At 54.1% G+C, this 25891-nt stretch overlaps 2 long non-coding RNA genes across 3 annotated transcripts; both read left to right on the top strand.

Annotated features, from left to right (window-relative positions):
* Nucleotides 1-320: 320 nt before the first annotated feature.
* LOC133224068 (uncharacterized) lies at nt 321-10219 on the top strand. Of its 2 annotated transcripts, XR_009728757.1 has the most exons (4): nt 321-1959; nt 4779-4823; nt 9672-9769; nt 10149-10219. It is a non-coding gene; the product is annotated as an uncharacterized LOC133224068 (long non-coding RNA). The 2 variants fall into 2 exon arrangements; XR_009728756.1 differs by lacking the exon at nt 321-1959 and having other exon boundaries at nt 3513-4823.
* On the top strand, nt 10217-16924 carry LOC133224067 (uncharacterized). The gene is made up of 2 exons (XR_009728755.1): nt 10217-10421; nt 16564-16924. It is a non-coding gene; the product is annotated as an uncharacterized LOC133224067 (long non-coding RNA).
* The last annotated feature ends 8967 nt before the right edge of the window (nt 16925-25891 follow it).

The following is a 25891-nucleotide window of genomic DNA, read 5'->3' as shown; positions in this document are numbered from 1 at the left end:
GGATCTATTTCCTTTCTCTAAGCACTCCCAGCCAGGTTTGCATGGGAGATGCAAAGGTTTTAAAGGTGCTTTTGAGGCAGGAGGCAGCGGCTCATGTCCAGATCACCCCTAAAGCTCTTCCGCTTTTGGGGTGCTGAGTCCATGCGATGTGCTCCAGGACCAGAGCTGGTTTTTGGGGTGGGGAATGTCTCTGTGCCAAGAGAAAGCAGACAGCTTCTTGCCATCTGTACCTATAGGGGTCAAAAACGCTTAGTGAAGGCTCCAGCCCTGGATCGGGGCTGAGAGGGGAGCTCGTCTTTGTGCCGAGAGCAGGGTCTTTCCTTTGCAATCAGGGCTCCAAAACCCCCAAATGTTATCAAGGGGACGATTTTCCTGTTGGGATTATGAGAAAGCGGACGAGTGGGTGCTCTAAGCCACCATCGGGATCACATCAGGCCCCGCTCTCATTCCAGCAAGTGCCGGGTGTGCGGGAACAGAGGCTGGACCGATGCTCTGCATGAACCAGGGGCCCCCATTGAGACATGAGGAAAGGTGACCCTGGTCCTTGTCCCCACCTGACGTGGCTCTGGTCACTGATGGGACATGGTTTGCAGCACCCTGTGATGGCATTGGGGTGATGGTTTCTGCGTGCGAGAAGGGATTTCTCCTCTCCCACCCCATCCCGGGGTGCAAACGCGATGCTGGGTGCCCACCAAATGGGCCCGCATGGTTCTCCTGCGCCTTGCCTGCTGGAAGCGGGTGGCAGTGCCTTGGGGAAGGGGACGGATAGGAGGAAAACGATGAGCTCTGTGGTCCTGAGGCTGCTCAGAGGAGACTGAGGTCGCTCAGATGCAGCTGGGGTGATTGGATGTGAAGGCAGAGCCACGGCGCTCGCCGGCAGCTTCGCCTCTCCCATCACCCGCCGCCACCGCTGCTGCTGCGGGAGGTTTTGCTGGTCCAGGCTTGTGTTGACAGCGCTGCCAACGTGGCCCTAAAAATAGTCCCTGGGGGCCGCGTTCCGGCTTGTCCTGGGGGATTCTCAGGGATGGAGATGGAAAGGGACGTGTGCGTGTGAGTGCCGACACCTCCCCGCTCGCTGCCTTTCCCCTGGCTGTTGAACACTGGGAGGAAGGATGACAACCGATGGCACTGGGAGCAGCAGGGTCTGCCTGTGGTTGGTTTGGCAGCAAAAGGGTTGGGAAGTTGGGGTTCCCAGCTGTGGTGAGGAATCCACCGATCCCAGTGCTGGGATTAGGGTTGAGGGGTGTCTTTATGGACAGGAGGTCTTGGATCTGAATCCGTCTCTGGTTATCGGTGGATCACAGGCTCATACTGATGGATAACTCCAGGCTTTATCCCGCTCCAGCCGAGACCAGCCTTAAACCTGGCATCTGTAAGTGTAAAGCTAAGCTGTGTAATCCTCACCCAGCCGTGGCCTGAGCTTCAGCTTTGACAGCTCGGGCTAGGTGTAAAAGCCATTTTAATTCCACTTTTAGGGCTTGGAGCATTGCCGGAGCAGGGACAAAGGGAGCGGTGCCAGGATGCTGGTGCTGGCAAAGGGAGCATCCGCTTCAGGTTCAACCCTTTGGTGCACTGGGTTTCTATGGGTAGGTGGAGCTGGTTCTGGGACAGGCAGAAAATGCAGCTCTAAGAGGGGAAAAATGAAGGCAAAGCTGATTGATAAGTGCTGGCAATGGGAAGCAGTGGGTGTTTGGTGGCTGGTTCAGCCCCAAGCCGTGCGTGCAGCTACAGGAGGCTTTTGGTTTCCCCTGTGGCCTTGTATTGCTGAGATGGGTGCAGCTAAACCAGGTTTCATTTGACCTTTAGCAGATTCCTGCTTGGTAGAAGCTCAAAAGTCACCCCTTTTCGGGGGGAAAAGGGAAGCAGAGCACTGGGAAAGAAGGAAGGGTTATCCCTGAGCAGCCTGCTTTGTTTTGCCCATTCCTCCCCTCTGGCTTTGGTAAATGCCTGCCAGTTTAGGTAAGAATAAGGTGGAATATTCAGCTTTTATGGCATTTCACAAGGTTGGTTTAGGGATTCCCGGGCAGGAATGCATCTGGTCCAAATAACCTTTCTCTGGCATCAGCAGGCACCAGCTGCTTGGGAGGAGAGTGCTTGAAACCCTACAATTATGGGATAATGTATTCCGAGAGAGTTTCTCGGCTCTCCATCCCCAAGCTGGAGAGTTTATATTCCCAATTCTTGTAAAACGCTGCTAAGCTTGGATGCTCTTCCCATCCTCTGGGAATGGGAGCATCCCACAGCAGAGAAGGGTGCCTAAAAAATCCCTGTTTTTTAACATTGACTTGGAATTTGCTTTGTTGACCCTGGAATTGTGGCTTTGGAAAGAGCTGGAAGTGCACCGGCCTCCACAGCCCCACATGGAGCCGATGGGAAGGCTGTGGGGTATTAAGGATGTAGCTTTGGTTGGCTGTTGAAGGGCATGAGGCACGTAATTCCTTTAGGAACCTTGATGCATGCTGCAAGTATTGGTGTCTAAAGGACCTTTCTGCTGCCTGTAGGGAGCTTTGAGGGCTCACGATGCTGGATGGGTACCACAGAGGACGGGTGGCCCCGGACCACGGAGCCACCTCATGATTTTGCAGACAAGCCCCATTCTTTGGGGCATTTTCTCCCTTCTCCTGCTTTGTTTCGGCTTTGAGCCACAAACCCACCAAATTCCTCCCTTTTATAAGCCAAAAAAAGTTATTTTTTTAACCTTAAGCCCACCCATCTCCATGAGCATCACCCGGGCTGGGTGGCTTTCTGCACAGAGGGAGCTTTTCCATCTTCTTGGCCCTCTTGGCTTGGGATAAGTGCTTGGTTTTGGAGCATCAGGGGGCGAACAGCCCCCGGCCCCACTGCCCATCTCATGGAGGCTTTGCCAGCACCAGGGCAAGCCGTTGAGCTGCCTCCCTCCTCCGGTGCGAGGGATGGCCACGGAGCAGGTTGCCATGGAGAAGCGGGATTATTCTGCGCGTGTGTGGACCAGGGAAAGGGGGGGGTTGGAATATCGTCATTCCTCTTTCAACCCTTGGCGATGGAGCGCGGTGCCGCGCTCGCTCCCGACCTTGGGAGCTGCAAGCTCCAAACCCCATCCCCTCCTCCCTTCCTCCTGCACCAGCTCCTCCATCGGACTCTTATCTCCAATAATCCCCCCGTAAGAGGGCTTTCTGCTTGTTATGACACCCAGTGAAAGCGTGGGAGAAAGATCCTTTCTTCGCCCTTGTCCTCCACAGCCAGCCACTGGCTTGAATGGGAGGCTTTTTTGTGTCTCTGTGTGCCTGACTAATTGAGCTGAAGGACTTGCGTCTGGAAGGGCTTGAAAGGGACTTTTGTTGCTGCTGTGGAGTTTGGGGAAGGAGAATGAGTCCTGCTTTCTTAGGGACCGCGGGTCCTGGGCAAATTTGACTCTCGAGTGCTCGCGCCTCCCGGTCCTTTGGGAAGAGCAGAAGAAAGGGCGCTGGGTTTGGTTGGGTTCCTTTCTCTTTTCAGTGGGGCTTTTGGAGGGATGCAAAAGGGAACGTGGCCCTGGCGAGGTTGGTGAGGTCCCTTGGGAAAAGGGCAATGGGAGAGGAGATCCAAGTGGTTACAGGAGCTCCTGCCTCGGAAGCAGTGCAGGGAGCCTTCGCCTCCTGCTGTGTTAAAGCCTGCTCATCAAATCCCCTCTGTGATCCCAGTGGGAATTGTTTGGTGGGCTAAGGGTGTTTCCACATCCCATTGCATCCTGAGAGGTGATGAGCATTGGGTATCGTGAGTCGCCACTGCGGGATTCCTGTTTTCCTCTTGCTTTTGCCAGGAGTGGTGAAAAGTCAGGATTCTCCCTGTAAGAGGAGAATTATACCCCTTGGTGCAGGTATAATAGCCCCAAATCCCTGATTTCATCAAGAAGTCCCCACAGGTCCTGCTAGGGAGGAAAACCAAGAGGTTTGTGCAGCAGTTGGGCACTTTGAAAGCTCTTTTCCTTTGGGAATGTTGGTTTGGAGCATGGAGATGGAGGCTTTAGGGACTTCCAGCCATGGTGGCGGCTCCTGCTGCCCCATAGCCCATCCCTAAGACTTGGTATTTCCACATCTCTGTCCAGGCTGTTTTCCTCCTGCTCTTGCTGGTTTTCCCCCCTCTGACACTGGATTCATTTAAAGACCAGCGGCATCTTCTCCCAGCCCGTTTTCCCCATGGTGGGGCTTAGGAAAAGCCCTGGACAAAGCCCAGTGCTGAGCACCCCATCTGGAAATCACCCCCTTTGGCAAGGAGGGAAAATGGGTCTTTTGGGGCATAAAACAGGGCTTATGGGAAGAAAACAGCCAGGCTCCACTGCATGGCTGAACACTCCCAGTGTGTGCTATTTGGCAGTGGGTTTTAATGCAAAGTGATGAAAACACTTGGAAAGCTGTATTTTGTTGGGGGGGGGGGATGTAGAAGCTGCAAATTTCCCTCTTTTTCCCAAAGGCTGCACCCTTGGGGCTGGGAAAATGCTGGAGTTTTCCAGGGCTCAAGAGGTGCAACAGCGATGGGGCAAAATGGTTGGAAATGGATGCGGGTGTGAATGGGAAATCTGACAGAGGAGGGAGGTGGAGGGACAGAGATGCCTTTTTCATAGCAAACCACACTTGGAATCACTGCTGCAAGTGATGCTTTTCATGTGGGAAGTTGGGAGAAACCCAGAGTTCCAGCTCGTGGAATCCTGGAATGATTTGGGTTGGAAGGCTCCTAAAGATCAGCGCGTTCTGGGATGTGATGGATGCTTCTCCAACGCTCGCCAGCACTAATCCCACCAAACCTGTGTTTCATTCCCGCAGCCTGAAGCCCGCGTCCTGCAGCTCCAGGGATGCCTCTGCCACCAGGTATTTACTAAGTGAATCCTAAGGAGTTACCAGGCTGAGTAAAGGGCAATTTACAGGCTCCTTGTGTGCTCCTAAGGAAGCATTGGAGAAGTTGGCTTTCTCAGCACTGTGCTATGATAATGATGCTGTCTATTAGACACCATCAATGAGAAGCTGTTGGGATTTGCACCCACCGGCCCCATTTTCTGCCTCCAATTCTTTTATCCTTTATAGCATTTCCAGTCCTTCTTCCCCCAAAATCGCCCACTTCCAGTTTGACCACTGGGAAGTGTGGCTGGGAGTCCAAAGGAGCAGGGCAAGGTGCGTACATGGCCCATTGCTGCGTGTTGGAGGCCGGGAAGAGAAGAAAGAAACCCAAATTGGTTTCATTGATAAGGTTTTTAATCCTGATTTGGTTCATTTATTTATTCCCCCTCCTAATTTTTTTGTCCATAGGGAATGGGCTCACTCATTTCTCATTGGTTTGGGATGCTCAAGGTTTACCAAATGAATATTTCCCCCTCTGCAGGGGCCTAAGCAGGCAAAGACCACATTTATAAAGACTATTTATTAACGAAAGAAAAAGCTTTATTTCACTTTAGATTTGTCCAGTAGCTCGGGGTTTGTGCACTTCAGAGCCCTATAAACCAATCCTTTCAATGGTGCTCCTAACCAAACCCCTAAGATATGGGAGCTTCTTGCCCTAGCCCAGATTTCCTCCTGCTCCCAGCAGCTCCCAGCCTCAAGAATAAGAGGTCTGGAGCAGATTTGGACCAAAAAATCAAATGGGGGTATTGGAAGGAGCATAAAAATCATGGAAAATCACAGGAAAATCAATGGTTTTAGGCATAATCCTCAGGCAAGGCTCAGAATTAATATTAAAATGCATTATTATTGCTAATCAATAGCAGCAGCTCCATAAAATATTGAGAACGATGCGATGCATCCATTGCTCCCTTTCCATAATCCCTGGGGATGGTGAGCACGAGCCTGAGCACCGGGATTTCTCCATTTCAGCTCCTGGCACCAGGGCCTTTGTGTTCTGGGGGCTGGGATGGGGAACTGGGCTTTTCCCAGAGGGGTGGTGGTGCCACGATTGGGAGCATCCCGGCTCACAGGGATGCAGATGGGGGTCCTGGTGCCACCACTGCCACCTCTCCCTAGGTCCCTTCTTGGGAAACGGCCTCACGCAGCACCCGGGGAAGCTGTGATTGGAAATGAGGAGTTTTTCAATGCAAAAGCTGGCAAAAAAAAGGGGGATTTGGGGCCGTTTGGGGCCTTCTTTCCCCAGCAGAAAGAGCCGGTGGCTCCGTGCCTGTCCCGGCACCGGTGGGATGTGAACAGCAGAACCCTCGTGGCTGCCACCAGCCTTTGTGGGCGCAGCGCGGGGAGGGTTTCACCTCCTGCTTTTCCCTGCCCTTTCTTTGGTTCATGGGTTTCAATCCAGATTTTCCCCTTTTTTCCTTTATTTTTAGTCTTCCTTTTCCAGTTTCTTTTTTCTTTTTCGCTTTTCTCCCTTTTTCTTTTTTTTTCCCCTTTTCCTTTTTCTCCCTTTTTCTTTTTATTCCCTTTTCCATTTTTGCCTTTATCTGTTTTCCTTTTTTTTTGCTTTTCCATTTTCTTTTTCCATTTCCATTTCTTTGTTTTCCTTTTACACTTTATTTTTTCTTCTTCCATTTTCCTTTTTTCCATTTCCCTTTTTTCCATTTTCCTTTTTTCCTTTTTCCATTTTTCCCCTTTTCCATTTTTCCCCTTTTCCATTTTTCCCTTTTTCCATTTTTCCTCTTTTCCATTTTTCCTCTTTTCCATTTTTCCCCTTTTCTATTTTTCCTCTTCTCCATTTTTCCCCTTCTCCATTTTTCTCCTTTTCCATTTTTTCATTTTCCATTTTTTCCCCTTTCCATTTTTCCCTTTTCCATTTTTATTTTTTTCAATTTTTTCTTTCCTATTTATTTTAATTTTTTGTTCCTTTTAAAATTTCTCATTTCCCTTTCTGTTTGTTTTCCCTTTTCCTCCCTTATTTTCTCTTTCCCCCCCTCCCAGTCCTGCATTCACCCTGCTTTGTCTCCCCTCCTGCCTGCGTGCGGAAGGAAGGGGCAGCCGCTCCCACGCCAGTGGGGTTTTGTTGGTGATGCTGGGTTTGCCCTGGTGCTTTGTTCCACCCAACACCCTCCATGGGGACCACGGGGCACCCAGGGGGTGCGGGTCGGGGTGCCCGGCCCTGGATGAGGGAACACAAAGCCCTACGGAAGACACGGGGGGCTCTTGTGATCCCGGTTGTGCGCGAAAGAGTTAACCCATTAGAAATTCCGAGCCCTTCTTCCGATAGTTAAACCTGATTTGCATGCATTTGCATAATGAATGTCATTTGCATTCTTGGAGGTTGGCTACTTCTGTGGGAAAAGTCAAAGCGGGATTGCGGGGAGGGCGAAGGGGGGTCGGCGAAGAAAGGAGGGAAGATCCCCCCCCTCCGCACCCCATGCGCATCCCTGCCCCTCACCAGCCTCGCCCAAATACTCTTCATTCCCCCCTTTTCCTTCCCCCCCACTTTTTCCCTCCCCTCGAAGCCTTCCTGCTTCTCCCTTCCGCAGGATGCACAAAAGCCAACGGATAGGATAGGATAGGATAGGATAGGATAGGATAGGATAGGATAGGCCGTGTCGAGGCGAAGCGCATCCTTCCCCTCTTTTCCCCCCCTTTCCCCTCGTTTCATTTCTCCCTCTTAATTCCAGGCTGGCTCCCGTTGCCGGCGCCCTTGCGCGCGGGGGGCTGCGGCCCCTCTCCCTCCCCTTCCCGCGGGTGCATGCGTGCTGGAAACGGGAGCAGAAAGGGATAAAAAAAAGGTGGGAATCCACCATTTTAGGCAGCCGACGTCTAAAATGGCCGATTCTCTTCCCCCCGTGGTCCTCACCATGCGGGCGGCTGCATCCTTGCAGCATCCCGGGCAACGCCGATGATCGCGCCCTGGGTACCGCATCCTCGCCACGGGGTGCTCATCCCAGCTTCACCCATGGGGGGTTTCCTCTTCCTGCCCCTGATGGGTTGGTGTAGGGCATCGTGGCCATGAGCAACCCCCCGGCCATGCCCAAAGCACCCAACTCACCCCCTAAAACTCAAGCTCCTTTTGTTTCTGCTCCATGCTGTGCAGTGGGATGGAGCCAAGGCGAGGGACAGGCTTTTATACCCCATCTTCTATTCATTATCATTGGAAGCAACCTCCAGGCCACATATGGATGATGTGTGGTTTGGGGCTCAGCAAGAAATGCCATTTTGTTCCTTGTAGACCTCACTAGGACGAGGGAAACCCCTTTGGTTTGTAATCTTGGTGTCCCCCCCACTTCTTTGACCCAGAAAAACCCAACAGAGCCATTTTTAATACTGCTGAGCCCATTCTGTGGCTGGTCAGGAGGGGAAATCGATGTGAGCCATGAGCGAATCCATCCCCTCCTTGGATAAGCAGAGGTGGGAGAGGCTTCACCTGGTCCAGATGGGTTGTGGGTACAAAGACCTTGCATTAAGACAGGGGAAACCTCCCTTTCTACACCATAGAACCCAACGGGGTGTGGACTGAGCAATTCTACCCCGGCACTGGGAATGCTGTGGGGTGGATTTGTCTGAAGATCCCGTTGGGAGAAGCTGGTGCTTTAGGTGCAGATCTGGGTGTTACATGAGAGTTTTGTTGTTCTTTATTTCTCCCCATCCCTCTGTTGCCATGGGACCTAGGAACTTAAAAGCCTCAGTACACCGAGTGAGTTTAACCCTGGTGCGATGGGAATGTGGAAAGCAGATTAAAACCAACCGGAAATTTATCCTTAGAAGGAACAGAAATCCCGGGATTTTCCCTTTGATGGGTGGATGCTGGAGCCCCAAACGCGCTTGGTTGGGATTGTCCCCATAGGGAAGTGCTGCTTAGCTCAGTCCTGGGCCCACCTGGGGTCTATGAGGTGGGACGGGAGCAGGGAAGTGGTGACCACGACCATCACCATCCCTTGGGATCCCTCCTGCATCCACGCGCTCCCCTCCGCCTGCTGAACGTGCTTAGTCAGGAATGGGAACCACGTTCCTAAAGCTCCCAAAAATGCACTAAGGCTCTCAGCTATTTGGCTAAGCCGCATGGGCTTAGCTGGTTTCTCACTGCTTTCATTGCTAACCTTTGCTCCATGCTGGGTTTGGGGGGGTTCTTCCTTCCTTTTTCTCATTCTCACCCTGGGATGGGGCACGTTGATGGGTGGGAAGCGGGGCTGGAAGGAGAGGATGGATGTGGGCATCCCTGCTCTGCTCTTGCTCACTCTCCATCGCTTCCTTCCCACAGCATGGATTCTCTCTCTGATTTCTGTAGCGTTATCAATGATTTATGGGACTAATGGGCAGGAGAAAAGGTTCTTTCTCTGGCCCAAGCACCTTCCTCTATTAAACAGGCCAAGCAACCTCTGCACTCGCTGTTTGAATCAGGGATGAAGGCAGAGTTTATGCAGATGAGAAAGGAACCGAGCTCTCCTGCTTGCTTCCCACAGAGCATCGGGTTGGGGTCGCAGGGATGTGTTCCACTGGGATCCTCACTCTACATTCAATCCAAGCATCTTCCCTCAATGCAGCTCCCAAGGCTTTAAAGTGCCTTGATGGAGCTGGCAGTGGCCTGGGCAGGGAGGGAAGCCAAATGGGGAAGAAAACAGCCCCACAAAAGGGGGGTTTTGACTTAGATTTCCAGTTTCCAGCCCTGCTTTGTCCCAGCTGATCCCTCTCTTCCTCCATCCCCTTTTTCCACCAGGAACGTGTCTGTAATCTCCCTGCTCTGGTGTAATCCAGGCACGGAAGGATGGGGCTGACATTTAGCACATTCCCATCCTCTTTTCTTTCTCTCCCTGCCAGGGACCAGTGTGGGATCCCCCTTGGTGATGCTCTGCTCGTTTTCCGGCTGGTGAATCCCGTGTCTCTGGCCCCGGTGACAGTTCACATGGAATTTCCTGGTAAGTGGATTCATTTATGAGGCTTTCCATAAGCTCTTCCACTGGGCAGCCTCTGCACGCTGCCGGGATGGGCCGAATCCCATAGGGAATGCTCAGGGACTGCTTCAAGACCACCATGACCACATTATAGGGAAACAGAGAGGCCAAAAGCTCCGTGGTCACCAGCACCTTCCTCCCCATTCCTTCATCCCAAAGCCTGGGACTGTTGTGGATGTAACTTTGTCCATGTGGGTTTGTTGACTCGTGATCCTCAATCCCTGTGAAAGGGCTCCCACCTGTGAGAACAAAGGGGTCTTTTGGGGGTTCTTTGGGGTTCTTTCATCTTTGAAGTGGAAAGAGGGTGAAAAAGGTGTTTCTGCTGCTTTTGGTTTTAACTCAGGTGAGCAGGAACCAAGCAGTGGGAAAGAAACCACCTCCAAAAGGCACCAGAGCCCGGCCAGTGGGAGCTGTGCAGAAGCCCCTCACCGTGGCTGCTCCCGCATGCATCCTCCTCCTCCTCTTCCTCCTCCTGGAGCACAGTGATGTAGACCACGATTTGCAGCAGCATCCCTCCAGGCTGCTCAGGGCTCCATAGGGACATCAACACCAGCTGGGATGGAGGAGACACTGGGACATCACCACCCTGCTGCTGTGCATTGGTCCTGCATTACTGGTGAGAGCGAGTTGGGATGTGGGTACCACATTGGGGCGCAGGGATGCTGCATCCGTCCGGGGATGGGTACCACAGGTAGAGCAGCCCCGAGGCGGAGGTGATGGGCAGGGGGGAGAGGGGCTGGGAAGGGACAGTGTGTTTATTAACCAGGCGCAGCTGAAGCGGGTCCTTTGCCAGTGGTCAAGGCTGAATCACAAACTCCGCATTGTTTCCGAGTGGGTTCAGCGCATTTCCCTTCTCCCCTCCCTCCCTTCCCCTTTCCTCTCCTCTCGCCCTCGCACAAAGATGTCATTGTGCCGGGGACTGGGTGATGGCAGCGTTGTTATTTGGTCCAAAAAAAGAGAAAGAAGTGGGGAGGGGGGAACCCAACAAGGTGAAGAGGTTTAAATCAGCTTAGCCCAAATGCCAATTAAAAACCAAAGAGGATTAAGCTTGTGATCAGCAGAATAGACACTCATTGTACCCCGACGAGGAGGGTTCCCCCCTCCAGTCCCGACGCAGCCGTGCCGCAGGTCTCACTGCTGTGGTGGGATGGAGCAGGGGGCATGGGGCAGCAAAGACCTCGTTCTTGCACCTTTGAGTGTGTGCAGGGCTGGGGTTGAGGTGAGCAAGGGGAAGTCTTGGGTTGAATCCCCCCTGAAGGGGATGGGTTGAATGGAGAAGCTGTGGCTGCCCCATCCCTCGCAGTGTTCAAGGCCAGGTTGGATGGGGCTTGGAGCATCCTGCTCTAGTGGAAGGTGTCCCTGGGTTGGAGCTTTAAGGTCCTTCCAACCCAAAGCAGTCTGGGACTAGAACAGCTTTTAGGTCTGAGTGCATCTCTTGGCCATGAGATGGTGGTGACCCCAGAGGTGGGATCCTGAGTATGAGTCTGGGACAGAGCTGGATGAGAGCTCTCATCACCTGCAGGACCTCTGCTCCCAAAGAGCCAACACCAAGCCTTTGGTCCTGGAGCAGTGATGGAGAAACGCCAGGAGCGCTGCATGGGCTGTGCTGCAGGCAATGGAGAGCCAGGGAACACTTTGTGCTTCTCTGCACCATGGCCTGGAGATGACATCTTGGTGCTCTCTGTCTGCTTTAGTCCTCCTGTGTCTCACCCAGCTCTAAGTACCTCTGACAGTAAACTGGTGATACCCCAGGAGCAAAGATGCTCTGTACTCATGTGGCTGCTGTGGGTGTAAGTGTGTAGACATCAGGGGTGCCTTAATACCACACCAGTGACTTAGAAAGGGCCTTCACTTAGGCAGAGGCTGTCATTATGTGCTAACTTTAAGGTAGAAGGGAAAGGCTCCCAGCATAGGTGGAAGCCAGACCAAGCAGGGGACCACTGCCTGCACCCCACTGTGCTGCTTTGCATGGGAATCCAGGGCAGGCTGTGATGGAGCCTCATCCAGACCCAGGCAAAAGCCCATGGGGGAAGCTGAGCTGAGACTTTGCTGCTGTCAGCTCTGGATGCAAAATGCTCCTGGATCTGAACCACCAAGAGGAAAAGGAGCAAAAGGGCCTCATCTCTGATGATCAGAAGGAGAAAGCATTGCGCTTCTGCACCAGGATCTGTTTCTCCCCATTCCTGGTTAGCACTGGCTGAGGGACCACAGGCCTGGCGTGATGGATGAGTCCATGCGCAGGCATCAGATGCTTGGCAGCATTTTGGGGCAGAATGCAGGGATGCTGTGGAGTGGGGACAAGAGGAAGGTGCAGGAGATGTCATGGGCTGGGAGGGGCAACGCCACCACCTCCCTCCTTTGGAAACCCCTCAGGCTGCCACTGCCATAGAATAGATCATAGAATGGGTTGGGACGCAAAGGAGCTTAAATCCAGGTCCAACCCCTGCCACGGGCAGGGACCCCTTCCACTGGAGCAGGATGCTCCAAGCCCTGCATCCAACCCGGCCTTGAGCACTGCCAGGGATGGGGCAGCCACAGCTTCTCTGGGCACCCTGTGCCAGCGCCTCAGCACCCTCACAGGGAAGAGCTTGCTCCTCATCTCCAACCTGAACTTGCCCCGTTTCACTCTGAACCCATCACCCCTTGTCCTACCGCTCCAGTCCCTGCTGAAGAGCGGACCCTGTCCGAGGATGCCCACCAGCACCCAGGCTGTGGGAGTGGGGACGAGGCCCGGATCCATCCCCTTTTGTTGCTGCCGTGTAATTTATGATATGAGAGGGGCCATTGTCTGGCCCCATCCTGTATTTCTCCGAGGGCTTTGCCTCTCTTCCCAGACCCCCGCTGTGCTCCCGCTACTGTACGGTTGCTATGGGACGTGCTCCCCGCGCCGCGGCTATGCGGGGCAGTGCCGGGGAGGGCTGCCCACCGCGGCCGGACCCATCTGGAGCCCCGAGCCCGCTGCCGGCACCCGGCGGCCCCGTTGACGTGCCGAGGGCCTGGGAATGGGGCTTTCAACCCCTCCAAGTTCACGGCCACTGGAGGTATTCAGCTGCCAAAAGCAAGGGGGGGGCAGCGGGATCTGGGGTGTTTGGCTCCATTCTCCCTTCCCTTTCAGTGTCCTCGGCGCATACAGATCCCCCCCGTCCCTTTCTCCTCCTGACAAGTGCGCACATAAATAAATTACCCCACCGGGCGAGTGTGGAACAATCTGTCCCCTAAATTCTATTCATGGCCAGACAGGGGCCATTATTCCCCCGATTAAAGCCGCTGGAGTAGCTTGCAAGGGTTACAGTTACTCTGTCAAACTGTAAATAAGACACTAAAAATAAAGGGGGAAAGGGAACCAGACTAATGCCTGCTGCTAGGGAAACCGGATGAATCCCTAATGATGCCTGTGTACAAACTGCACATAATGAAGGCAAAGTGACCCGCTCAGAATCACCCGCTCCGTGGGGACCTGCTCACCCCTTCCTCCAGGGAGTAAGCCCCCTTCCTGCGCCCCGGTGCTCAGTGTACAGAAAGGGCTGGTGGATGGGGATGTGCTTGAGCAGCGCATCCCTGTTTGAGGAGCGGTGATGCAGGACAGGGATAGGACCAGGGAGGGTTCGGTTCTGTCTGCCCAGAGCGCATCCCTCAGGCGGTGGGGATGCAGCCAAGGCTCCTTCCTCCTGCAGCAGGTCATGGCTGAGGCATGGACCTGGAGCTCAGCCCTGGGGCTGCCCCTTGCTGCTGCATAGAATAGAATCAGCATCAACCAGGTTGGAAAAGCCCTTTGAGATGGAGTGCCAAGGCCACCACTAACACATGTCACTGAGATGGATTAGAGGGAAGATCATCTCCAGCCCTAGAAAGCCTCTTTGGATAAAACCCAATTCCCTTCTTGCTGTTCTTTTACCAGCCAGGAAGGGCCGAACGCTGGTGCTGTGTTATTGTCATAGAGCCACAGAACCACAGAATGCTTTGGGTTGAGGGACCTTAAAGCTCATCCAGTTCCAAACCAGATGCACCTCACACTGGAGCAGCTTGCTCCAAGCCCCATCCAACCTGGCCCTGAGCACTGCCAGAGATGGGGCAAGGATAAATCCGGCTGCTCCATCCATCCCAAACATCTGAGGCCAGGCAGGGAAGCGCAGGAGGCAAATCTCATAACCAGGGTTGAGCAAAACCCAAACCTGGGCTGTCCTGGTGCTGCCCCAGCAGGGAAATGGGCAGCTCTGCATGAAACCTGCTCCCCAGAGGCTTTCTTTAGAGGAATAATGGGCTCAGAGAGCTTAATCTCATCCTGGGAGAGGGGTTGGATCCTGTGGGCTTTGCATCATAGCCAGGAATGGCTTTGCTTGAGGACGCTGGGTTTGGGAGCAGCATCAGCGCCAGGGATGCACTCAGGGGTATCCAGCTCCCCCTGAGCCCGCAGTGAGGATGGCAAGATTTGATCAAGTGAACTTCCCTGCCTTTCCCTGCCTGCACCCTTTGGGTCACGGTTTTCAGCCTCCAAAAGGATGATTATTGCTGGGGTTTTAATGCAGGTTGTGCTGCTCATCACCTGGCTCCAGAGCCAAGAGCTGCAGAGGGGGGTTTGCCCTTGAGCAAAGCATGTCCCGACCTGGAGAGATGAAGAAAACCAGAGAGCCTTCAATATTCAACATCTTTGTGCCAGTTGGGATAGGAAAAGTCCTTCTTTGCCTCCAAATACCTGGGGGTTTTGGGGGGTTTCTGTCCTGTCTATGGGTGTAATCTACCGGTGTCCATAAACCAAAAGCCAGCAGCTCGCTCTTCTCTTCCTGCTGTGGCAAGGCTTGTGGAGGGTGAGATTTGATGATGCCATCGCCAGTCCCCTTCCCTTTTCAAGGATCAGGATGAGGGGAACCCCTTCAATCTGCTTTCATTCCAAAGTACATGACTGTGGAGGCTGCAGGCAGGGAATGAGCACCCCTTTGCAATAATAGCCAGGTAGCTCACATGGCTAAAACACAGCTTTTCCCTTTTCCATTCTAACCTCCTTTTAAAGCACATTTAAACACGTCCCTGCAGGCTCAGGTGAGGGCTTCATTTGACTCAATAAGTGCATAGGCAGGGGAAGCCCTGGTGCCAGCGATGGCATCAGAGGACCGGCGAGTGGGAGAAGGGGCTCGGTGTTCCATATTCCATACAGTAATTAAGTATTCCTGGTTTGGATGACTTCAAACAGAGTGACTCCAGGAAATAAGCCCCTTCTTTATAATTAGTGGGATTTCCTCCGCATCAAACGGAGCGATTGATTCTTTAATCTGCTCACATGCTTTTGATTTGGTCACTCAGCTCCTTGTACCAACTGCTTCTCCTCCCTGCCCGGGCCGATAAAGCCTTTGCAAAGGAGATTTTGGGGAGGCATGACCCGAGTGGAGGTCTAGGATTTGCTTTGTGTGGGGCTGTTTTGTGTAGGTTGAATTTGCCAGAGATGGTGATCGTGATGATAGCGATAAGAGGAACTAACACGGACAATTTTAACAGCAAGGTCAAATAATGCAGGTTTGGGGGGGTTCTTGTTGAGGTTTCCTCTTTCCAAGAGGCTTTGTGAGGGCTTGGTTATAATAAGGACTTGATTTCTGAAGGACTTGGGATGTGCAGAGGAAAGAGGCCCCTTTTCCAGAGTATTTCAAGGGTTTGGTCCCGATTTAGGGCTAAAGCCAGGCTCTTTGAAAGCAAAAATCCCCCCCAGATGTTGCTGCTTTGCACAGGAAGAGTTCAGGAGAGAACAGGATCTTAGACCCATAGAATGGGTTGGAAGGGACCTTCAGAAGTCATCTGGTCCAACTCCCTGCAATGAGCAGGAGCATCTTGAACTTGATATCCTCTTGACAAGTGCATGAGCAAGCAGCTCCTTCCTGGGCACATCCATGGGCTTGATGGCACTGTACTGGTCATACAGGGAATGCTCTCTGGTTCTGGGCATGGATGGATACCCCCACCTCCAAAAGAGGTCAGATCTTCAATGATCCCAACAAACAGCCCCTGGGTTGGATTTATTTCGGGCATGCATTGATCTCCTGAGAAAACAGAGGGAAATGTTGGACTGTGCTGCTTTCCATCCAGCTTGTGGTCCTGTTAACATAGCATGGACAGGAACGATGCCCGCAGTGCTGCGTCTCAACCGCGTCCCTTGGGATGGAGCCATCAGAGGATGGTGGCTCTGCCGAGGGTTGTTTTGGTAGCAGGGACCAGCACCCCAACCACAACCCCTGTCCGCAGGGGCTGGCATCACCCTCGGTGCGTGTCCTCACACACAGACTCTATGGGGAGGGCAAGCGTGGGGCTGGCCCCACCATGGTTTGGGGGTCACGAGGCTGCAGGGAGGGACTGTGGGAAGGGGATCCCAGTGCAGAGCCAAGGCCAGGCCTGCGGTAAGCACAGAGCAGTGGTTTATTATGCCCCTCACAAACGTCCCTCATTGGAGCGGTGTTGAACACAGATCATATCATTAGGGACCCGGCGAGCACCTAACCGTACAATTATGCAAATAGTGATCAAAATCAGTGTTTTCAGCAGAAAAGCCTCAAGATCAAGACAGAAGCTTCCTGCAGCCTTAATTTAATCTGGTCCTGCAGGAGGGGGGAGGTCTGATGGATGACCCAACCTCAGGCCTGCCTGTGCTTAGCAAGGCTGCGGTGGGAGGCAGGGGAGGGAAGGATGCGCCGGGATCACGTTGGGATGTTGGCAAAGCAGGAAGCAACCAGCGCCAATGGAAGCTGCAGTGATTTTGTGTTTGCTTTTGCTTGCAGGTGAAGACCACGAGGCTGGGAGGGGGAAAGGAGCAAAGCAAGGCAAGGCAGCCTCGGAGCGCAGGAAATGTGCGTTAATGGCTTGTGGATGTCTCTGTCTCCCAAATGATGGAATTGCCGGTGCCGGGCTGTTTTTGACAGCCTGTCTTTTCCATGTTTTTAAAATATTCATGCCCCGAAATCTAATTACCAGCAAATTTCATGCTAATGAAGGGAAGGCTCCGGCTTCCCTCTGCCTCCCTCTTGTTCACGCTGCTATAGGAGAGCTCTTTCTTTCTTTCTTTCTTCCCAATTGCTTTTCTTGCATGGCAAACCCAACCCCAACCAAAGGATCGCCGACAATAAAGCTTGGCTTGCTCAAGGTGTCTGTTCACTGGTGGCTCTGTTCCTATGGCGGGGAATGGTGATGGAAGGTGCTTGGCACAGACCAAATGAGCCTGAGCTCATCGGATAAAGGAGATGAATTATTAGGAGCAGAGGGGTTACATTGCGAGGGTGGAACAAAGATGAAACAGAGGGAACGCCACCCTTGGCATCCCTTGGACATCTCCAGCCCCTTTGCAGGGTATTGGGCTGGTCCCTGTCCTTCCAAAGGAGGCTGGAGCATGCACATGATGGCTGGAGTGTGGTTGTGATTGATGGAGCATGTGGTGAACAGAGCATGGATGTGATGGATGGAGCATGGATGTGATGGATGGAGCACACGAGTGACGAAGGAGCATGTAAGTTTCTGTGATCCTTATTTCTCTATGGGAATTTGGGAATGTGGGTTGGGCCAAAGTGGCTTTTCCTCCCTGTAGATGCTGCTCTTCGCATCCTGGGTGGGTTTGCATTGGTGGGAATGGTCCTGAGGGAGGACCAGTAAAGACCAGGACGGGTTCTGGACCTCTTGTGTCTTGCCAGCTCCCTAGGTGAAGGCAGGGGCTTTTCCTTGTCTCTCCTTGCCCTGCACTTGACTGTGGCAAACCCCTTGGAAGTAGCTCCTGGACCATGTTAATCCCCTTAATCCTTCCTGCAGCCATTCCCTGCTGGAGATCAGCTGCTGAAAGGCTTCCTGCCACCATCCCTGATGTGGTGGGGGGATCAATGCTCCCTATGGGTTAAGGGGAGACCCTTCATGCCTCCAGTTTCCACCCTCCTTACTCAAAGGCTTGCACACTTGTAGGGCTGAGAGGAGGATGGGGAGAGCTGCTGCTGGCTCCTATAGCAATGGATTTGGGATGCAGCTTTCCAGGCTTGTGCTCCCTCTGCACTCAGGGGCTTTGTAAAGGACCCCATCCCCATCCTTAGTGCTGCTTCTACCCCTGCCCTTTGGAGATGCTGAGGCAGGAGGGCTCCCATGAGGAAAGCAGGGCAGTGTGGGGGTTCTCAACATGCAGAGAGCATTTGATGCTCAGCTTTGGGCTGAAGAAGCCCCTTTTCCACGCGGGCTCGGGAGCATTCAGAGCCTGCCCATTGCCACGCATCCCTGTTTGCTTTGCAGAGCGCTCGGAGCTGCGTTGATCCTGCCAAAATGACAGTTTCCCCTTGGAGAGCCGCAGCCTGGCACCATGATTATAATTGGCACTAATTCCTTTCTTCTGCAATCAGGTTTGTACCTTGACACACACACGAGCAGCAAAGGAGGCAGATCGGGGCCAAGGCTGCCTCTAGGAATGGGTGTAGAGCCCTCATACCTATAGGAGAAGCTGGTGTTGCCCTAGGGTGCTTTCAGAGAGGTGCCAGGTTTCAGGTTATGGTGAGGAAGGGGCAATATGAGCCCTTTTTAACCCCTTCCCCACCTCAACATGCAGGCCTCAAGGTGGGCACTGGGAATGGTTCATGCAAACGCCTTTGGAAGGAGCAGGCACCCCTCAGAGCAGAGAAACCCCAAACCCACCCTAAAGAGGCTGGATGGGGGATGAGGGCTCATAGGGAAGAGCTTCTGCCTTATATCTAACCTAAATCTCCCTGGTTTAAGCTGTAGGCCCATTCACATCCTGGGATACCTTTACATCTTCCAGTACCTGAAGACACTCCAGTATCCCCATTCGGATACATGGGATGTAGCAGGGAGGAAGGCACCAGAGGGATGGGTGAAAAGAGGCTGTGGAGCTTCTGAGGGCTCAAAGGGGGGTTGAGAAGCGCTTCTGAGCGGCTCCTGCTTCTCTGCTGGGGTCACAAGAGGAGAATGTGGCCACCTTAGCCATTGATTTAACTGCAGCCTCTGCAGAGTGAGCTGCAGAGATTCCCAGGGGTACCATGGGCAGAAACCCTGTGATACCCCCCAAAACACCCCCCCTTTTTTTTTTTTACCCCAACCCAGAAATAACTCCCTAAAACAAAGCGCTGCCTTGTCCAAGCCAACTAAAATTACCAGCATGTCAACGAAAATATGTACAGCATTACAGTCAAATTTGCATCGCCATAATGCTTTATTAAGCACATTAGGAGATTAAAAGAATCAACCCATTTGTTCCCATTCACGGCGCGTTGAGGATTTGCATTTCTTTCCCCCCCTCCCACCTCCAGCTCCCCCCCCCCCCGTTGCAAAGAGCCCCCCCATAAGAAGGTGTCTGTGTGTGTGTGTGTGTGTATGTGCGTGCCGATGGGGGGTTTAAATCACAGCACTTGACTCGGGGCTGTTTGTCTGCATGAGGAGGGGTTGGGCCGCGGAAGAAAAGGTTTGGCTGCTTCCATTGCGGCTCAAATGGTTAATTAAGACAATAGAGGCTCCCTAACAATCGGGGCCAGGGCTCTGAATGCTTGTCTAGACTCTATAGTTCAGCTCCAAGTTCTCCGTCGGAATTTTAACGTGGCCGGGCTGTCCCCTCCCTCTGTCCCCGCCTCCCAGCTCATGGCCAGAAATTCCCGTTTCCCTTTTGTTTGGGTCCCCCCCTCCCTTCCCATCCTTCTCTTTTCATTTTGGGGGGGGTCCTTAATCAATCTTTTGAGTGCTCGGGGCTGGATTGACAGCTGTGCCTTGTCTGAGGGCTTGGGTTTGCCTTCCCAGCACCGCAACCGCAGGAGTTATTGTTAACGGAGCTGCTCTGCTCCCCGATGGACCTGATCCTGGTGCAGGGGAAAGGGGCTGGGACCAGGTCCTGAGGCTCGGTGGAAGGCGGGATGGCAGCAGAAAATGAGGGAGCATCAATTTTCATGCTGGAAGGGAGGATTTTCATGTTGGAAGCCTTGGAAAGGGCTGAGGAGGAAGATGGGGAGGCTGATGCTCAGGGTTCTGGGGTCCTGGGCTGCCTAAGCTGCATTGCTCTGGCTCTTGCAATCCAGTTTGCCCAGAGCCAGGGCTCATCCTGCTCTTGGGATCTCTGTGGAGCAAGTGGATGCGGTTGAGCAGTGTGAAGCCAGTGGTACCCCACATAAGGGGGTCCCTGCAAGCCCTGCTGCACACCTTGAGCAGGAACTGGGTTTGCAAAGAGCTGGTCTGGTCGCAGGAGCAACAACGGCCCAAAGCTCCTCTTGAGCTCTGAGATAGCTCCAGGCCATGAGGAAAAGCAACATGAGCAGGAGAGGTGCAGGGAGACCTCAAGTGCACCCAGTTTTCCCACTTCCACCGTTTTTAACCTGCCCTTTGGGAGCTGCTTCATAAAGATCCTTAAAGCACCTAAGAAAGAGCATCCCAGGGCTCCAGCTTGCAGCAAAACGCTTGGGCTCCATCAACCTAAAAGCTTGGTCCCTGGAGGAGGATGGGGGCTGTTACTGGAGCATCTCCCCATAGGGATGCTCTCCATAGCTGAGGTGCGGGCGCTGCTGTTGCGGTATCCCTTAGCATCAGGACTGCTCCATTTGGCCACATCTAGGGCCTCAGCCCCTCTCTTTCAGACCCATGGGGAGAGCCTGGCTGGTGCCTCGGTGGCTTTGGAGGCAGTCTGAAGTGGCTGCAGGGTTATAATGGCTCGCACAGCAGGAGGGAACCTCTCTGGAGGAGGATGCGGGGATGCAGCCACACGCTTGAAATATGGGAGAGATTATTCCAACTGCATCCATGCAAATGAGGCCCGTCTGTAGACAGGAGAGACAAAAGGTCATTAGCTTCCCATGTAGAGCCCTTGCGCAGGGCCTAATTTACTGTCTTCCCAAGCCTTTTCTACAGATCTTGCATTTTTAGGCTTAAACTGGTGATATTTTGGCAGGTTTGGATGGGTGCTGAGCAACCCGGGGGTTATGGGATAGTCTGGGGTGTGCAGCAAGCGGGAGGGATGCGCAAGAGTTCAGCTTCTCAAAAGTAGATGCTGGAGGCTGGTTGCATCCGGCAGGTTGGCTTGTAAATGGATTTCACTTCAGGGCCTCCAGAAACACAAGATCCCCCAGGTTTTCCCCTCAAAACATGCCTTTCTGCCTGCCCCAAAGCTTGCAAACTCTTTGGATCCCCTTCAATGACGCTGGACTTGGGGCCGCTGGGACCAAAGTGAGCTTGGAGCATCCTTGGAGCAAGGACCAGCCTGGCTGCCCCTGTGGAACCCATCATCCCTCCTTTGGGTGAGTGCCTCTGGCTGGGTCATTCTGGAAGACTCAGGTGTTTTGGAGGCTCCTGCTCTTGGTGAACCCTTCCAGGACCTGGGTTGGATCCGGCCCTGTCTACTCAAGCGGTGCAGGGAGCTTCCCCACCGATGCTCTTGCTGCTGCTGCCTGAGCTTTGGGCTCTAAAGGAGCGAATGGTCCTTCCCCACCTCCTTTAGGCTGCTCTGCTCCCCCTGCGAGGCCTCCTGGGGAGGCAGCAGCGATGGGAAGGGGTTGGCATCACCCCAAAGCATCCCCTCAGCACGGAGCTGGGAGGCGGGATCCGCGCTGAGGATGCTTTGGGTGGGATGGGGTCCCCTCTGGGTGCACACCCCTGGGTGCTGGGTGCTGGCGGCAGGGCTGGGAGGGCTCCAGCGCTGCTCCCGCCGGCTCTGCCTCCCCCAAGGCCGGGATTGAGAGTTTATTCACGCACTAATCACAGTGACATGATGGTCGTGGCAGACTAAAGCCATTCACTCCCCGAGCTGCCGGGGTCGGGAGGTCGCCCAAGTTCGCAAGAATGGGCCTTTTGTGATGCAGATCGGGCCAGACAAGCGGCAGGATCCTTCCCCCCCACCCAGCCGGCCCACGGTCCCCCCTTCACCATCATCATCACGTTGAGAGGGACCAAAGCACCACCATGGGGCTGGTCCATAGTGGGGGGGCTGGGTGCTCCTGCACCCCTTTGGGTGCTGCGGATCGTTTGGAGTGGGTGCATCGCTGCTGTGAGGATGCTGTGGGGCCGTGGGATGCTTGGTACTGGGGTGAGGCCACTGAGGAGCAGGCACCCAGCTCCCCCTTGCCTGTGTGTGGGGCTTTTGGGTGGCTCTTCCCAGCACTTCTGCACCCACATCAGCTTAGTGCTGGTGCTGATGCTGGGGTCTGGGGGGGTTGTATGGGGCCATGTGGAACCCCCAAGGCCCCCCAGCTCCTCAGGACTTAACACCCAAGCTGTGGCAGGGAAGGGGAAACCATTGATGCTCAGCAGGGACTCATTGAGCTGAGAGTGGCTTTGGAGCAAGATTCATCCCCTCTGCACTCTACTAAAGCCTAACAGGGACCATGCCCTGGGCACCTCCTGTCCATCCCCTTTTGTTGGCTTCTGGGACCCCTTTAGAGCCCAGCAAAGCCGAGTCCAAGCTTTAGAACTGGCTCTTGACCAGAACCAGGGTTACTTGGAGGGGGGGTTTGAGCAATGCAGTTGATGGAAGGGCCCCCAGGACACAGCAGGGCCTGGCTTGGAGCTTTGCTGCTTCCCTGGTCAATGGGGGCAAAATAAATGGCTTGACCATGAAACTGGGATGAGATTTGGGAAAGGTCGGGAATGCTTTCCTGGCTGCGCGGATGGGAGCCAGGAGGAGGAAGCTCAGGTTAGGTTTGAGGACTGTTCCGCAGAGGGAACTGGATGGACAAGAGATGGGCACAAACCTGCTTCTTTTTTGGCCGAAACGGGAAATTTGGGGAGCCAAATGAAATCTGCAGCAGGATTTGTCCCAAATTCTGCAAGAAATGGGAATTTCCCCTCTTTGGAAGTGAAAACTCAGCTTTCAACCCAAAGTGCAGGGGGGTTCCACTGCATTCCTGGACTGTGGAGCATCCTGGGGCTGCTTTGGGTCTCCAGTGTGGTGGGATAAGGGCTGGAGGTGGATCCCGGGTGCTGCTCCGCCGGCCACCCTGATAGAGAGATGTGGCCGGTGGCAGGGCATGAAATCCGCTTGAATGGGCGATTCCCAGCGCCGGGAATGACTAAATTACCTCTCCAGGGCCGCCGAGGGCGGGCGAAGCCGCTCTGCGCAGCCCGGAGCACATCCTTGCTCGTGTGCAGGGGATGCGCTGGCTCAGCAGCTGGGCAGTGATGGGTCTGTGCCTCTTGGATGGCACCTTGCAGTTCGGGTGCATTCCACGGCCGTTTTCCTGCTGCTCAAGCTGGAAACTTCCTGTTCAACCTGGAAAGGGATTTGCGTGTCCAAATCCCTGCCTGCTTCTCCCAACATCCCCAAAGCCCCTGTTGGGACCCATTGGCTATGAGCAGCATTGGGGAGGGATGGAGAGGAGGCAGGAGGGATTCACCTGCTCCTATCTCCTCTTTATTGATGATCCTTCTTCTAGGAACCTTTTGGTGGTGCCTGGGGGAGATGGAGGCCGGGAGCTGCGGGCTGATGGGATGCTTGGGAAGGGGGGAGATGCGATCCCAAGTGCGGAAGGAGCCGGAGCCCAACCATCTCCCTCAGACAGAGCACAAAGGGGTGGGTTTTCTCCTTTGATTTGGGGCTTCTTTTCGCCGGGGGAATACAATGTGATGAATTCAAGGCGAGGGCCAGCGCCACCCTTTAATATACTCGCAGCTAAAAGAGGGGTTTCTATGGCAGCCGGGAGAACCAGGCGAGCCCTGAAAAGCTGTTTGTGCACAGCTTTGCCAATGGCATTTGTGGCGAGGGGGCACCGGTGCCAGACGGGTAACGCCGCGCAGCCACTCATCACACGGTGACAGCCACCCCCCCTCTTCCTCCGCCGCCACCACCCCAATGCTTTCAATGGCCTCAGACAAAAGGGGCAGCAGCGTTTACCCGGGATGGGGCTGGCATCCCCCTGGCACCGCTGCCTGCGCCATTGTGGGGCTGGAATTCCACATGGGAAGCAGCCATAAGCAGGGGGGGGAGCGGGAGGCAGCGGAACCCCCCGGCAGGTGCTAGGGAATGGGATGGAGAAGGAGGAGCTGGGCATTGAGGGTGCCAGGACTTGGCCATCCCTCCAGCTCCATCCATTTGTATTCCCCATGGGTTGGATGTGTTTTCCCCCAAAATAGCCAAACTGGGTGGATTTTGGACTCGGTTGCACCAGTGCTTTACTGGTACCACTTGCAGAGTGGGTACCATGGAGGGCTGAGAGCTTCCCTCTTGCCTTCTCCTGTTCAGGTTGGATGTAAGAAGCTCTTCCCTGTGAGGGTGGAGGGACCAGGACAAGCTGTGGCTGCCCCATCCCTGGCAGTGCTCAAGGCCAGGTTGGATGGGGTTGGGAAGTGGAAGCTGTTCCTGCCCATGGCAAGGGGTTGGAGCTGGATGAGCTTTAAGGTCCCTGCAATCCAAACTAGTTTGGGATTCTCTGGACTGGACCAGGGTGGATGCAATCCTTCACTGGGGGGGGAAGAGCTCTCCTCTCCAGTTGTGCCCCAGTAGAAGTTATTGGGGTTCTCTCCATCCCATGGAGGGGTGTGTTTTGGATGGCAAATGGCAGCTCCTCAAAAGCAAGGTTCCTGCATGGCTCCGTGTCTCCAAAGAGGTTGTTTGGGGAGGGGAGAAGCACTGAAACGAGAGCAAAATGGCTAGGAGGAAACAGGGATAAATCACTAAGTTAAGCATCCCAGAGGCTTTAAAGTGACGCTGAGCAGTGATGCCTTGTTGGGAGAATCCCTGTGCCTGCAGCTGCAGTGTCTGATCCAATGAACCCTTCCCAAATCCACTATTGCTGTAAATGAGGAAAACCCATCTATTAAGACAAAAATTCCCCATCTCCCCAAATGACAACAAATCCCATTGCCACTGTGCTGGTGGTTTTAAATGGGAATATTGGGCAGAGCGGCTCAAGGTTGTATTAAAAGGGATGGGAGGGATGCAGGGGTTCAGCTGGGAAGAGATTGTTTCTTTTCCATGTATTTTCTGCGTGTTAATAGCAATAAAACACAGGGCACAGCCAGGGATGGGCTGGGAGACAAAGGGCTGGTGGGTGGCAGTAGGCACGGGATGTTGGGATGCAACACGGATGTGGGGCCATGGAGCATCCCAGGCATCACCCTGCAACTGGGATGCGGTTTCCTGCTTTGGGATTTGCAGGGGGGTTTTCCCAGCTCCTTCTGGATGCTGCAGCAAGCAGGAGGTGGAAACAGATCCCAAATTGGCTGGGATGCGCCATGTGTGGAGAAGCAGGTTTGGGAAGGGGCTGAATGACAGTGGGGGGAGAGAAACCCAATGCATCCATAGCTAACCCCGTAACTGCCCCCACACAGCCTCCCCGATGGCCTTGCTCAGCTCACACCGGAGACTTGCCCATAGGAATAGGTTTGGATCCCTCTTTTTCCTAGCCTTTGGGTGCATGGGGCTGCGGCGCATCCCGCGCCGGCATCTTTCCTCTTGGAAACCCGGCCTGGGCGAGCGCTTTGTTTGTTGGAACAATCTTATTTAAAGGAAGATGAATTAAACCCCCCAAATAATGCAATAATCAGCAGCCAGCTGCCCCCATCGGTCCCCCCCCTCCTTGCAGTAAATGTCATTGCTTGCACGCTGCCTGGCAGCTGCTGCCCTCTTTTCTCCATGGTGTGTGCCAGGGCGCAAGCGTTGTTGGCACTAGGGAACAGCGGTGGGTTTAGTGGGGAGCAAACGGCTTAGGGAACGGTTTCAGGATGGAAACTGCTCTGTTTCCCCTCCATCGGGGTTTTGGGGCTTTCCTGGGGTGGTTGGCAAAGGCTGCCCCATGGTACGGGTGGGATATGGGGGGGATCTTGCTGTGGAGCATCCCCTTAGTACTGGTGCCCAGGGCACTGAGCCTGGCACAGCATCCTCAGGGACCCTGGCCCTGCCTGCTGGTGGTGGAGTCAAGGGAGGACAGATGGGATTGACCCTGGGTTTTGGGGGGCACCCTGCGACTCTTATCCCACCCCAAGACTCCATTCATGCCCTTTGCTTAGCTCCATAGGGACCTATGTGTGGATTCGTTGTCCCAGTCTGTGGGGAAGGGGGTTCTATGAGCCAGACTTGGGGCAGATCTTCAGGGGGCTCCTCTCATCTTAACATATTCCACAAGGATTTGGGGTCGTTGCTGGTGTGTGCGTCCCTCT

This window comes from Neopsephotus bourkii, unplaced genomic scaffold, assembly GCF_033783945.1.
Source record: "Neopsephotus bourkii isolate Nb327-2 ecotype Australia unplaced genomic scaffold, CSIRO-AGI_Nbou_v1 NB_1660, whole genome shotgun sequence".
In the NCBI taxonomy this organism is placed as follows: domain Eukaryota; kingdom Metazoa; phylum Chordata; class Aves; order Psittaciformes; family Psittacidae; genus Neopsephotus; species Neopsephotus bourkii.
Note: the sequence above shows the minus strand (reverse complement) of the source record. Positions and strands in the feature narration are given on the sequence as shown.